Source organism: Pinus tabuliformis, chromosome Q (assembly GCF_031772625.1).
Source record: "Pinus tabuliformis cultivar Carrire ecotype Pingquan chromosome Q, CPIR1, whole genome shotgun sequence".
In the NCBI taxonomy this organism is placed as follows: domain Eukaryota; kingdom Viridiplantae; phylum Streptophyta; class Pinopsida; order Pinales; family Pinaceae; genus Pinus; species Pinus tabuliformis.
This window is the reverse complement of record NC_142296.1, coordinates 338,854,489-338,870,593: the sequence shown is the minus strand read 5'-3', so window position 1 is coordinate 338,870,593 and position 16,105 is coordinate 338,854,489. Positions and strand designations below refer to the sequence as shown.

Genomic DNA, 16,105 nt, shown 5'->3' with positions numbered 1-16,105 from the left:
TCTGATTGATTTTTATCACAATATTCTCATATTGATTGATTTAGTTATATCACAGTATTCCCATTTTGATTGATATAGTTAGAGCTTGACCAATGATATTTAATAAGCTTGTCAAAAAAATTATTCAATTCCCTTATACTTTAAAGATGTTACAACTTTGATACCAAATGTAGGTTTTAACCCTGTACAAAAATTACCTACAAACTAATTCTTCAAACAAAAAAATAAACAATGGCGAGAACAGAAAACAAATATACACAAAGATTTTCCCCTGGATCCCAAAATTGGGACTACCAGAATGATTTTTCATTATGTTCCTTTCAATGTTACAATACATATATATACATGTCGAGGCATTCATAAACCTGAATCCGTTAACCCTGGATTAGAACGTAATCGTAGTTCCCTTGACGGGATCTACAAAATACCATGGGCAAAAACCCATCATGCCCAAAACCATGTCCAAAACCCATCTACAAAACCATGGGTAGTTCCGTCCCCATCCTTGGGTCCGTCAACTATTATTGGGTCGACATAAATAGAATAAGAAAATATCGGGTTGCTGCCTCGGACCCCGTGCAAGGAGGCTACCAGCTAGTCGTGGAAATAATATAACACACACCCAACATAGTCGAAGCGTAATCGACGTCTGAATAGCTGGGCAGCAACACCGGTTGCGATGACGAGGTTGAGGGTTCGATCCCTAAACACAATAGGCTCTTGAGAGATTTTGCAAGAGTCATCAATTGCTACAACATTGGGGGAAACGACCACCTATTTGGCCTCTTCTCTGATACCTGTGTTGCCTACGAGCTCGTCTTGGTTGACGGGTCTCTAATCAGGGCCACTGTTGACGTTGAGTGCTCTAACCTCTTCCATGCGGTGCCCTAGTCCCATGGCTCCACCGACTTGCTTGTTGGAGCCGAGTTCTAACTCACTCCCGTCAAGGAATAGATGAACGTCACTTACAGTCCTATCACCGACAACCTAGACGACATCCCCAACAATTACTTGGGATTTCGTGACATTACTGTATCCCCATACACAATAAATGATTTTAATCTCATATATAAAAAAATGAGTTTAACCCAACTCAACTAGACTCTAATGAATTGACCCGCTTATAATTATTCTTAGAAAAGACAAGCATTATTATGATGCACTCTCACAACATTCATGCCATTATAAGAGCACAATACTAGTCTTCTTAGAGGTTAAAGAGGCAAAGATCTCACCAAATTCCCATGACCAAAGGAGGTGAACACCTGAATTTTTTATTATGTTTTCCTCGTTTGAATAAGTTTAAACGTGACTAAAATATTTCCCTCTCGCGTGCTAAAACTGGTGGACTTTTTTCACCGTTGGAATTTTTTATTTTTTTTAACTCAAACGGGTATGATTTTATTTATTTGGTGAGAAACTTGGAATTACACCATGGCAGCCAATACTGCAATTCTTCTGTTCTGGTTCTAACACTTTCTTTTGAGCTATTACAAAATACCATTTCCTCAAGGATTACAGGGATGAAATGAGCTTTCATCATTTGTGAGAATTTGGCCTTTCCCGAGGGTACACCCTTTGTTCGCCATCAGATCTGCTTCTTTGTTCAGATTTCTGAGAATGTGGAGGAATTTGTAGGAGTCGAAATCGAGCAGAACTCTCTTCAGCCTATTTAGTGTTTTGTTGAGGCTTGCATTAGTGAACAGATTTCCCGTGTTTAATTTTTTAATTATGATCTCTGAATCTCCAAAAGCTTGGAATTCTTTGTCTCCTCTGTCCCTTGCTATTTGACAAGTTTTGAGGAGGCCTAGAATCTCCGCTTGATTGTTGGTTTTCTGCCCGATGCCCCAACAAAAACTGTCCCTTCTTGTTCCGTCCGGGGCATAGAGAACCCCTCCAGCTCCTGCTGCCCCAGGATTTCCTTTGGAGGCTCCATTGAAGAATATTGTTGTAAGTTTTTGCTTTCTCCATCATTCTTGGAAGTTTTCTTCAGAGTCTCTTTTGCGTCAGGCCTGGTTTCCTCCTTGAGGGACTGCTAGCTGCTTCCGTGGTTGAGGGTGGAGGGGACCCAACCACCTCTATTCTTCCGGGAGGAGCAATGGATCACCTGTAAAGTTTTGTTGTTGCACTGCTTCTAGGAGTAAAGACTTAGCTTTTGCCGCTACTGAGAGAGGTGTGTGCGCCTTTTCATTAAATATCATATCATTCCTGGACAGCCAAATCTGCCAGCACACAAATTTGGGTATGGCGTTCCAGACTTTCCTCCATATGGATTTGATGGGAATTTTGTTGGGATAACAATGATTCCATGAATCGAATATTTCAGCTACTGAGTTGTGAGAAGGAACTGTGATTTGTAGCTCATGGAGAGAGAGTCCCCATACTTCTTTTGCAAACTTACATTTTATGAAGAGATGCTTGGCAGTTTCTAAGCTGCTTCCGCACATCTCACATCTGTGCGGACCTGCAATGTTTTTTTTCATCAAATTATCTCGGGTTAGAAGCTTATCATGGGCTAGTGTCCAGAAGAAGAAATTTACCTTAGGCAGAGCGAGCGGTTCCCAAACTTTCTTCCAAAACTCTGGTGTTCTGCTGCTGTTCCTGTTTGGTTGGATGGCATTGTACGCTTCTGCTGTAGTGTAAGTTCCAGAATGCCCCCATCGCCAACTGTCTTTCGATTTTTTGTTTACTGGGGCCACATCTTCAAGCATTTCTTCGAGGATATGTTTCTGCTGTTGTAGTCGATCAGGAACTCCGAAGAAGTCCCATCCCTGCCAATCTCCATGCCTATCCCATTTGGATAAATCGAACACGCTGGTGACCCCTGCGCGTTCCAGCCAGCCTTTTATCCCAGCGATTTCTTCTGTCTCTGAGAGCGGATTTCGATCCATAATTCGGTCAAACCACAGATTTGTGTGTTTGCCATTACCTGGAATTTTATACGCCTTTCCTTTGAAGAGATTTAAACTTCTGTTGCAGAGTATCCAGACTTGAGTGCTGTTGAGAATTTGGCTTACCTGTAGGTTCCTGAGCGGCACATTATGAGCGTATTTGGATTTCAGCGTTATGCTAACACGGTGCTTTGGATCCTTAAAAAGTTTCCATAGAATTTTCCCTCCCATCACCAAATTTACAAGAGCTGGGTCGCGGATTTGTAATCCTCCTTCCGGAATTGATCGTTTCACCATCTCCCATTTGACTAGATGAATTTTTTGCTAGTTTCCTTTCCCCCCTTGCCAGAGGAAGTCGCGCAGGATTCTAGATATTTTCTCTGTCACTCTCTTTGGGGCAAGAAGAAAGGCTGCTCGATAGATAGGGAGAGACGATAACACAGATTTAATCAGAATTACCTTGCCTCCTTTTGTGAGCCAGTGTCCACCCCAAGAAGCGATTTTTGACTTAATTTCGTCAATGATTTCAGTCCGCAACGACCTCTTATTGGTCCCAATTATGATGGGGAGGCCAAGATATTTTATCATCTCCCATTGGGCATGGCCGTTGAAGCCCAGAATGTTGGCTATGCCTGTGAGTTCTTGCTGCCCAATGTTCCATCCATATACTTCACTTTTCCTTTCGTTGATGGAGGCGCCTGATACCCTGCAATAGCATTTTAGAATGGAATCAAAGGCTTTAGCTATTCGAGCAGATGCCTCTCCCAGGAGCAGAGAGTCTTCCGCGAAAAGAGCATGGTTCAGAGCTGGGGAGCTGATAGAAGGTTTAAGCCCTGGAAGGGAGCCTGAGGATTTTTCGAAGGATTGCTTTCTGCTGAGGGAATATGCCATCAGTATGTACAGGAAGGGAGAGAGCGGGCATCCCTACCTAAGACCTCTCTGGGCTTGGAAAAAGGAGGTGGGGCGACCATTGACAAGGGGGGTGATCCAGGGATTATGAGTGCAGGCAATGATGAGATTGACAAAATGGGAGGAGAAGCCGAAGGAGTGGAGGAATTTGTACAGGAAGGAACGGTTGACTCGGTCGAACGCATTAGCCATGTCAAGCTTTATCAGCATTCCTTTTTCCTTTCATTGATTGCTTGAGTGTATTGTCTCCTGGACTTGGATGACATTGTCTAGGATGTGCCTGCCTTCTACAAAGCCCCCTTGGTTGGTTGAGATCAGCCTGTTAAGCAGTGGTTTCATCCTGATGGCTAGGAGCTTAGCTAGAATTTTATATGATGCGTTGCAAAGCGATATTGGCATGAATCTGGCAAAGGTTTCGGGATTGGTTTCCTTGGGAATAAGAGCGAGGTAGGTGGAATTGGTTCCTCCTCCTACCTTGGCTTTCTTCATGAAACCTTTTATCATCTTTAATAGATCTTCTTTGATGATATCCCAACAAGTCTTATAAAAATGTATGGTGAATCCGTCAAGCCCAGGGGCCTTGTCCGAATCCATAAACCAAATGACTTTGATGATCTCTTCTTCCGTGATGGGTTGGGTGAGAGCTGAGTTGTCTTCAGGGCTGACCAGAAGAGGGATGTTTGAGAGGAGATCTGCAATATCTTCCTCGCTGCCTTGATTACCTGCGGTGTACAAACTTTTATAATGACTTTCAGCTGCCTCTTTTATTTGACTGAAGCCTTTGCATGTCTGCCCTTCTGCTGTTGTGATTTCAGAAATGTGGTTCCTGGAGAGTCTTGCTCTATATTGGCGGTGGAAGAAGGAGGTGTTCCGGTCACCAGCTTTCAGCCACAGGCTTCGAGATTTTATTTTCCAATGCTCTTCCTCTGTTCTGAAGGATCGAAATGCTGAGCATTGAATTTTAACTTCTTTATTGAGCAGGGATGGGGTTATCTCTCTGCTTTCCATTTCAGTTTGCAATGCCTCTAATGACTGCACTATTTCTTTTCTTTGGCTGGAAGGATTTGGGGCAGGCTTCCTTATCCATTCCTTCAAGGCTAACTTTGTAGCTTTGAGCTTCTGTTCCCACACATAGCTGGAGGACCCAGTGACAGGTTTGACCCATGCTGTTTTCACTGTATCTATGAATCCATTCCTTTCTATCCAGAGGGGATTGAATCGAAAGGGGATTGGGCCCAGGTCTTCTTCGTCTTCTAGAATGAGCTGGACTGGTTTGTGATCTGAGGTCAGCTTGGGGAGGATTTTAGTGGTAATAATTTTATTGTTCATCATCAGAGTGCCTTGTACTAGGAATCGATCCAGGCGGGCCGTGATATGATCTTCCCCCACTCTGTTGTTGGTCCATGTATAGTGCCCTTTTATCGGAGTGAAATCTAGTAGATCCCACTGTTGTATAAGGTCTTCCACCAGGGGAAGCATGGGATCTCTATTGTTGGTTCCTCCCCTTTTTTCTTTGGGTTTTAATACGATATTTAGATCCCCAGCAAGGATGATGTTGTTTGGGTATCGCTGCTCTAGAAATGCAAAGAGGGAATTCCAGCAGTCTCTCTTTTCAAAATAAAGAACAGGTACATAGAGATTGAAAAGGGAAATGGTCAACTTACTTGTGCAGTGCGTTAGTTCCGTGTAGATCCAGTGCTGAGTCTCATGGGATTTGTTCAGCAGGAAGAGGTCTTCTGCCCATAGAGTTGCAAGCCCTCCGGATGTGCCTCTTGAGCTGACTGCTCTTCCTGTGCTTTTCTTCCATTTCTTCTTGCTGATGTCTAGAAGGGCTTTCCCCTCTATCTTGGTCTCTTGGAGCATGAGGATGTCTGAGGGTTCTGTTTTGAGTAGGTCCTTGACTGCTTCTGCTTTCGAGGGATTACCTAAACCTCTACAGTTCCAAGAGACGAGGCGCATTATTTACCAGGGGTGGGTTGAGAGCCTCCCTTAGGGGGCCTATTCCTGGAGTTTCTCCCAATAGACATCTCTATTGTGGGCTGACTTCCTTGTGTTTTAAGCCTTTCCGCCTCCTCTTCCGTTATTTCTCTGTGAGATTTCCTGCCAACTTTTCTTGTGGGCTGCTCGAAGGTTTCATCCTCCGATGAGCCAGAGCTGTCCACTGGTTTTTTCCTAGTAACATCTGCATATGAGGGATTAGAAGGGCTTCCTTGAGAATTTTCCAGATGTGCCATTTCCCTGTCTTCTTTGTTGGTGATGGGAGGAGCTGTCTATTCCAGGTCTTTAGTAACTGTTGTAACTGGGATGCTCTGTCTGCTTTCTTTGCCCTTTGGGTTCTTTTCTTGGGTGGGATTGGAGCTGCTTGGTACCTCTTTCTGAATACCTTTCCCGCTGCCTTTTTTGTGGTTGGTGGTTTTTTGGATTAGGTTTCATTGCTCACCATTTTTTTGATCTGGTTGTTCTTCCGCCTTTTTCTTGTAGTGTTTGGCGAAATGTCCGTAACCGTGGCAGTGTTTGCACTTAAAGAGAAGTTGTTCATAGTCCAGCTCTTGTACATGTGTCCATCCTGTGACTGTAAGATTGATGTCTTCCGGCAGGCCCTCCTCCAGATCTACTTCGACGCAAATGCGGGCACATGAATTGATCTTTTCTTACGGCTTGATCTATGTATTTTCCTAATCCATTGCCAATGATCTGGAGAGACTTTTGATTCCAGCAGTTGATGATATCTTCAACTAGATGCCTTCTTTGAAACCCATGAAGCAATTCAATATAATAATTTTCATTTATTTACATCTCTTTACATAAAATCATAATAACATGTCAATATAAAGACCGAACCTAGTTACAACTTTCAACACTCCCTCTTAACTAGGGAGGTATTCATAATGGTACCTTGGACATTCTCAATCTAAAGAATTTCTCTTAAGAAGAATTCGAATTTGTAACTCATTTGTATAGCATCATACCAACCAGAATTCATAGCAAGGCATTAACTAACAACTCTATCCATAGAGCAAAATGCTAGCAAGACAAATGATATATAGACATCCTCATCATCGTCTCTCTCAGAACATAACCCACCTGGGTCCTCTCAGGACATGTTCAATGAGAACTATTCCTTTCTTGGACTCCCTAATGCCCAAAAGAATATCGGTCCTCCATGACTACTCTTCCATGGAATTCCCTAACTCATCCCACCAGAGCATTGGATGCCAAATGATTACACAATCCTTCATTTTGTCTTCTCAGATGAAGCACAGAATAACATGTTTATCGCTCCCCCTTATACCAAGAGATTTTAATCCTTTGATGTACCCATTCCTATCACAGAGGAATGTACCTAAGCTTATGACTTAGAAACTTCTTCTCAAGCTCCCTCTTAACAGGGACCTATAGAACACTTAGCTGCATGAGGAGCTCCTTTCTTCGATGTCATGAATTTCTTTTAAGGAGTCTTCAACTTTCGGGAACTTTTGTATATATAGGACACAGATCATCCTCACTTTTGTCCATGAGTTAGTTATGTCCCTAACTCATCATAAAGTGATCCATCAAATTTTCCATCTATCTTTGCTTTATGTTATTTTGCTGTCATGCCATATTTCCGGAAGAACATTACATCCTTCCATATGGTCTACTTGGAAGTGATTCACAGATCTTCCCTTTTACAGTTCAACATAAGCCCAGCCAAATGTTAGTTCAAAATAATCAATGTACACTTCAAATTAGAATTACCTTTGTGATGATCTTTCACCATGACATCTTCCTGTAAGTATCGACATCCTACAGATTGACACATCTTCCACAGATATTCAGTGTCAAGGGTCTCTATCTTTTTTTTATTTCTTCGGAGAGATATTCTATTCAAATCTTCTTAGACTTTGAATGCCTTCTATCATCGTTGTATCTTATCACGATCTCTTCCTTTCCTTTCACACAATTTATTCCCATAAGCTTTCAATCTTAATTGTAGTTGCTTCCTTATGTTGCATATATTATGTTGATTTCATCTAGTGTGACTTATGCTCTTCTGCAATACCTAGGAGGAGGAGATCCTTTCTTCTAGATCATATTGTAACCATATTATAATTTTCATAATAATCCATGTGAACATACCTCATTTTTCTTTTGGTCATCCAAACTTCAGACCTGCTTTCCTTGTTGTGTCATTATACTAATCCTTGAATCCCACAAATTGGAATTCCTTAATGAAAAACTTTTGCTTCCTTTCTCTATCGATGGGTCCTTCAGAGAAACTTGAGGATATTTTATGTCCTCAACCAACAAATGTTTTCTTCTATGATGATCCCAGTGGATGATGATCTTTTGCCTTTTATAAATACTCATGAGGTTTCCTAAGAGCTTCCTAATTAGTAGGATTTGGACCAAACATACTTTCTTCCTATGTCACAAGCTCTTTACTTCTAATGTTTATACATTATTTTTCTAATGAGATGCATCATATCTAATTTTAAACTACATCAAGACCATAATTTACAAGTGAAAAGTACATTCTTGAGAAGAATATCACTCAATCATAGTAGAGATCTTTTACTTCTTCATTCCTAAGCTTCTTGGACTCAGGTTCTTGCACTTCTTCAGTAATGTGTGCTCCTCTATTCCTCTTGTCCTTACCACTATTAGGACAATCTCTTTTCTAGTGTTCACGCTCCTGACATCCAAAGCACCTTATCTTATCCATGTTTTTTCCCTTGAGGAACCAAACTTTCCAAATTTTCCCTTTCTTCTTGTCATTGTAGCATATGCTTGATTATGTTCGCTTGGTCCGACATCAACTTTTGCTTTTAGTCTGGTTTCTTCGATCTTAGATAGTGACGATAAATCTTGAAATGGAGTAGTTTCTTTATTTCCATATAAGCTTGAAGTGAAGTTGCCCCATTCTTCCAGTGGTGCATTTAGCACCACTGTGGCCATCTCTCTGTCAGACATAACTTCTCCTAGCTCTTGTAGTTGATCTCAAATTTATGACATCCTCATGAAGTATGAGGCTATTCCATCTTCCTTGGATATCTTTAGCTTGTAGAGTTCTTGCCTTAAGGAGATTTACTTCTCCTGAGGTACTTACAAAAAACAACCCTACTAGTTTGTCATATATAACTTTTGCAATTTCTAATTTTGATACACATGGAATTAGAGAGTCATTTATAGATTCTATAAGAATCCTTTGAGCTCTCACTTCTCCTTTCATGTATTTAGCATGAGCTTGAGTATCCTCTTTTGGAGGTTGGGTTATTGATCCCTTAATGTGAACCATGACCTCATTTTCAATAAGATTGAGGTCAACACTTTTCTTCCATGCAAGGAAGTTTGCATCCCCAACTAGTTTATTGCTTTCCTTGCAAAAAGATATTTTGATATTATCGGATATAGTCATGGACTTACTTGTTAAATTGTTGCTTGCTTCCTCCTCCTTCTTGATGTTGATGAATGGCCATTTTAATGAGAGAGAGATTGATTTTTTATGATCTAAAGTGCTTCTAGGGTTTTACTTTCTCTTCCTAATTCCTTCTTATGATGCAGGTCTTGGACTTGTTGATAACCTTTGAATTGCTTTGATTCCCCTTTTGAAGTTTGATTTGCATGTCAGCTTGCTTTGTCTGCCCTTTCTTGTCTTTAGCACCTTATCTCTGATACCATGTTGAGAAATCTAGGGCATTCAATGTTAACAATTTCTCTGCTTGATAACTGCTTGTGATATGCTAGTTCTTCAATTACGTATCATATTTCACTTCATTAGTCTATTAGTGTGTTCTTTTTTATCAAGACAATTATCAAGATTCAAAATAAAGACAAGTGACACAAAATATAGGCTCTTCTAGCCAGGGGCTAAAACCTCTCACCTCTAGAGAGGAAAACCCGATAAAATTCATCTTCTAAATCTTCAATTGATAAGTACCAAGACCATGACACTGACTCTTGACTCTTAGTATCCTTTTTTCTAGAACCTTGTCACCATCCTAGTCTTCCTTGTCCTTCCTTCGCTTGCTTCTTCTACAGAAACTCGGTCTCTACTTCTTATGGTGTACCTTCACAATTGTCCTAGAGAATCTCGATCTCTAATTCTTCTAGAGAAACTCAGTCTCTACTTAACTATTCCAAAGGATTCTTTCCTTCGCTATCCCAGAAGAAACTTATTCATTGCCTCCTAAAAGATTCCTTCTTCGCTAACCCAGAAGAATCTACTTCGTTGTCCTAAAAGAATTTGCTACCCTAGAAGAATCTACTTTGATGTTCCAAAAGATTTTGCTGCGCCAAAAGAATCTACTTCGTTGTCCCAAAAAATTATGCTTCGATTTACCCAGAAGATTCTTCCTTCAATACCCTAGAAGAGTGTCATTTTTACCCTAGAGAAAACCCTTTCTTACTGCCTCCTTTTTTGCACTTCTTCGCTGGAATTGAGTTCGAACTTGATGCTTAGAATGGAGGCTGAGTTCCACTACTTATACCCCTCTTGTCTGGGTCTTTAGGCCAACTTGATAGCTAGATGTAGGTCCACTTGTTCATGCAACTTCTTTAATGTTTGTAGGCCGACTTGAAGAGGTTTGGTGACAAGTTCTTTCGAGGATACTTTACATAGACAATATACCTTTTACATAGTGTAACATGACTTCATTAAATGACAATGACTCTTATATTTCATGACTAGATGACAAATAAATCCTAAAGACTCTCAATGGGAGTCTTGACTCAAAAACAAAATCCTTGCTCATGAAACCCATGAAGCAATTCAATATAATAATTTTCATTTATTTACATCTCTTTACATAAAATCATAATTACATGTCATTATGAAGACCGAACCTAGTTACAACTTTCAACACTATTTGGGAGATCATTGATAACAGATGGAACAATCAACTCCTTCATCCTATACATGCAATTGGGTATTTCATAATCCCAAAGTACCATTATAAAGCTAAGTTATGAAAAGATCATATTGGGGAGGTCAGAGATGGGTTACGAGTGCTTTCAGCGCATGGTATCTAATGAGTCGCAGCAATTGGAAATGCATCATCTCACTGCTTTCTCTAGGGCCACAAGCACATTTGGCAAAAATCTAACAAAGATTGCAAGAGATGTGGATCAACCAAGTAAGCAATTCGAAATTTATTTATTTATTTTTGTATTGTTCAATTGTTTAAAATTGAAGTTGTAATTTGTATTTCGTAAATTGTTCAAACTTATTATAAATTGTTGAACAATGAACTAACTCTAGTCTTTGTCTTTGTAGCATATTGGTGGGAGTCATTTGGAAGCCACTGCACTCAACTGCAACAATTTGCAATTAGAGTTCTCACCCAAACTTGCAGTGCTTCTATGTGTGAGCACAATTGGTCTATTTTTGAATGGATTCACACGAAGAAGAGAAATCGCTTGGAACAAAAACAATTGAATACTCTTGTCTTTGTGCAATACAACCTTCGACTAAGGCACAACCAGTTGTTGAATAAAAGACCTAATACAAATCCCATTATATTGGATGATATTGATCCAACTTCATAATGGGTGAAGGAGACTCATCCAGTTGAGTTTGATGTTGATTTTGATATTGATACCATGGAGTTGGGGGGTGTTGATCCCAATTCAGATCTGGTAGTCGAACCAATAGCTAGAGGAAGCAAACCACCAAGACCAAGCATGACACATTGCATTAGTGAGGAAAGCAGTGGTTTTGCAGCTCAACCAACTCGTGCTTCTAGTTTTGCTAAGCCTAGTACTACTATGGAGGTTGGAAAGGAGTGTGAGGATTCCTCAGACTCTAAAGCCAAGTGATTTTTATGTAGCTACTACCGATGATCCCATGTCTAGTAGTGGTGATGAGTTTAATGAGCGATAAAGTTTATCAATGATTTGTACTTTGTACTTGTAGCAACCTAGTGGCCTAGTAGCTTGAGTTTTAGCGTTGTTTTCAGACTCTAGATGTCATTCAAAGCCTCATTGGTTATATATTTTGTTGATGATATCATAGATATGTATTGCACTCAGTGCCATTTTGACAAATGCACCCTTAATTGGCATATACATGATAAGAATTTCCATATTTTGTCTCTAATGGTTTTGAATCATGGTTTGTAATTTTAAAAATAAGTTTTTCCATTAAAAAAAATATTTTATGTATTTTTTTCAATTCTAGTTTATTGTATCCAGTTTGATTCGGTTTTGGTTCAAATCACTGTTAGATAGGCGACTAGTTCAATGTCCGGCTCCGGATTTTTTGAACTATGGTTCAAACTAGATTGGTTAACCTCTCTACATTGGGGTCATTAGAGTGAGAAAAAGTAGGAAAACTTTGATCTAAACCATAATGATTTATCCAATGTCAAAGGGATGAATTGTGGGATTTATAGCAGTTGGGAAACTCAAAGGAATAGGTCACGATAAGATCATTTGCCTCTCAAGACCTCCTGGTATGAGTAAAACTAGCATTGGTAAATCAATTGCCCATGCTTTAAATAAGAAAAAATGCAGATTTTCAATGGGAGGTTTGGTTGGTGTTGCTGAAATAAAGGGACATCGATGAACCTATGTTGGTGTTATGCCTGGAAAAATGTTGCACTGCCTTAAACCTGTTGCAAATGTGGTAGAGATAATTCCTAACCCATTATTGGATCACATGGAAATTATTAGTCTTGTGGGTTACATCACTGAGGAAATGATGCACATTGCCTGTGATTAATGGGAACGAGCAACTTTAGAGTCTTGTGGTGTCAAGCCTGAACAGGTTGAAATAACTGACGCAACACTTCTTCTAATGTAAAAAGATTATTAAGCGTATAGACAATCCAAGAAATATGACATTTTCTATCATTATGGAAGTCATACTCATGGATATGCAAATTGAAGTCATCAAAATGTCACAAAGTGGGATATCTCCATTTCCCTCCATCAAAAGTATCTACAACTCTAATGATCCATGGGAAACATCTATACACTTGATTAGTCTACATTAGAAGATGTACAGATGTTTGTTTGGAGCATTTCAAGCACTTAATATGTTCTTATGTAGATTGATCAAGTTGTAGGTTTTTTTTTTCTCCGTAAATGCTAATTCTATTAAAGAAAGATAAAAATATGTACAAAGAGGTTAGAACCTCTTAGGAGAACGCGGCCATTCCTCTACCAAAAACTCATAGACCTTACAGCTTAGGCTTGATGTCGAGTTTACAGAACATACTACAAAATTCTTGGTTCGGACACTGACATGGTTAAAAAGATTACCCAGTTTGAGTTCATCATGCCCTGTATTGACCACAAAAATTGAGAAGCAACTAACAGAACCAAATCTATATCAAAAAACAAAGACTGAAATGACATTGGTCCCTCTCCGTAGCCAGAGAATAGACCAGACAGAGACATCTACCCTCAGAATTAACAACACATGCCCAAAATTTCTTAGACCACCCGGCAGAGAGGAAACCGTTTTAATCTGCATGCTTTGATGGGTCTGGCATTTCAGCTTCCGCTTGACTGGTAGAAGCAACCCATGACACAAATCCATTGTCATCATAAATAGGTTCACCCCCACCAGGAGTGGTCAGCAAATTTAAAACACCACCTGCCCACTGAGTCGGGCCGTAAGGCACAATATCATTTTGAGTCGAATCCACAGAATTTTGTGGCACTTCCGAGACATGGCCACCTTCTTGCCGGTTATCTGCCTGGAACACCATCCCTGTCAGGTCCCCGAGAAGCACGCTGTCTTCCTCAGACTGAGAGGGGGTCGTGTTAGCCGAGCTAACCTGATTACTATCTTCCTCCGCAAGGACTATGGTGAGGCTTGCAGTCAAAATGGGTCTATTAAGCCAGCTTTGGAAAGTGAATCTGGATGTCTGGAATGAACTGTTCGGAATGGGCCTGGCTTGATCCGACATCCGATAAAATTGGAACGATAAAGAGAAGATTAGCATGGCCCCTGCGCAAGGATGACACGCACAAATCGAGAAATGGTCCAAATTTTTTACCCGGATGCGGGTGATATCACGTCAAATTAATGGCAAGCTGCATACCAATGGCAGCTAGCAGAGCGGACAACAGGTGGATTGTTCGCCGAGGACGCGTTGCAGGTGGGCAACATTGCTTAAGGGTATGTGAATTCATTTCTGGGCAGTCTCGAATGCTGGTTCTGCAGGACGGAGTTAATGCAGGCATGAATGATAGGCAGAAAATCTGTTATAATGCCATGGATCGGTTCATCACACCTGGTATAGTTATTGGAGCGATTCATAATGCGGCAGAGTTGTCTCAGAACCTCTTTCGAGTGCTCCGAATTTGGCTATCAGCGTGGATTGGTAAACTTCTTGAAGCTGTTTGCGTTCCTCAGGTAATTGATCTTCTCTGTTTCAATCTTTCTGCCAGTCAATTTGTGTTTGTAAGGATGCCACGAAGCCGAGGTGTTCCTCGCAGAGGTAGTCACACAGGGAATAGAGGCCAACCTTCGCGCCCTGTCCCTCAAAATGTCATTCCTATTGCCTCTGCGTCTCCTTCTTCTCCGCCTCTTGATCAAGTTGTAGGTTACAGAGGTCTATTTGGAGTATTTCAAGGATTAAACATATTTTAACATTGAGTAATTAAGTCTATAGACATTTTCTGTGGATCATTAGAGTTGCATATACTTTTGATGGTGGGGAATAGAGATATCCCACTTTGTGACATGTTGATGACTTCAATATGGACATCCCCGAGTTTGACTTATGTATTGGGAAAGTTGATAGAAAATGTCTATTTCTTGGATTCTCACTCTATACAAAGAAAAGGCATTGAAAACTATAATTTTTTGACATAAAGTGTCTCTCATGATATAATGTATGTTTAATGATTCATTAGAGAACCTGGGAAGCCTAGTGTTGAAGAAATTCAAATTTGTATATTGTTATCGTTGATCATTTTGAGTCAAGAATTCCAACAAATCCAACTTTGCATGAACTAATAGAAAACAAAATGAACTATGAAATACATACAAATATCTTACTGCCATCCAAGTTATTCCTTCGCAATTGACATCCCGCCCAGCAACAATCAGGACATTATTGATAAAGCAAACAATGTTATCACATGCCCTTACCTGTTTCACCCCAAGTCCACGGGAAAAAACATCAAGAGGATGCTTTTGCCATTTTGGTGGTGGTTCCCCATGAATGGTTGAGCAATTTTTTCTTGTTTCTTTCTTCTATGTTTTTGCCACATTCATCATGGAGAGGATAGATTAAGATGGGTAAGAGCAAATTTTGATTTAGAGCAAATATATTAACTCCATTTCGATGAATTCATGAGGTAACACAAACCCGAAATATGTATTTTTCGTCAGAAGGCATTATTATAATTGTTATCTGGAACTCCCAACAACATCTTTGAGATAACTAGGGTAAGAGCAAATTTTGATTTAGAGCAAATATATTAACTCCATTGCGATGAATTCATGAGGTAACACAAACCCGAAATATGTATTTGTCGTCAGAAGGCATTATTATAATTGTTATCTGGAACTCCCAACAACATCTTTGAGATAACTAAACTACATCTTTAGGCAAATGTTTTGGTATATTGCATGGGAATTTGTGATCTTATAACAACTCATAAAACAATAGACTCAATTTGTGGCTTCGTAAATAAGAGCAATTCAATTACAGGAATATTCAATATGCCACTATAGAAGGATCGATCGAGACTCATATAATCCTCTTAGCCACAACAAACATAATAACATGTGCCTTGAATTACCAATTTAACATTTTTGCATATGCAAAGCAAAAAGGATAGGAAAGACACGTGAAATTTCTTGAAAAATGTGAGTTGTTACAAGCCTAAATAAGTTGATAACTCAGCTATTGTTTTAGCTTGAAAAATATGGCATCCATTAAACTTAAGTTGTTTGTCCCAATAACAAGGCTTAAAAATACATCAAATTCAAATAGAAATATGTTTTGAGATATTCTATGAAGACATGTACTTATTGTAGTTTTTGGTAAATTTCTCAAAACAATTTTGAAGACGAATAACTGCCATTTTTCGTGGCCTTTCAATTATTGTCATTTTTGCCCATTTTTTCGTGAGACACATAAAACCTTTGCCTTTTTACTATTGCCAGTTTTTCTCATTCCTCTGTGATAATCACACAAAACTTTGTCAACCAAAATTCAAAAAATGGTAAGTTTGATGTTTTTTTAATCAATATCACAATATAACTTATAAAAAAAAATAGTTTGAATATATTATACCTGTTTCTACAATAGAACGAACAAATCTTCATTTTAAAGGGCACACTTAAAGAAATGAACTTGTAT

General features: G+C 39.6%; 1 non-coding gene across 1 annotated transcript; it reads left to right on the top strand.

Annotated features, from left to right (window-relative positions):
• Window positions 1-13,677: 13,677 nt before the first annotated feature.
• On the top strand, window positions 13,678-13,783 carry LOC149219577 (U6 spliceosomal RNA). Its single transcript, XR_016249778.1, has one exon. It is a non-coding gene; the product is annotated as a U6 spliceosomal RNA (small nuclear RNA).
• The last annotated feature ends 2,322 nt before the right edge of the window (window positions 13,784-16,105 follow it).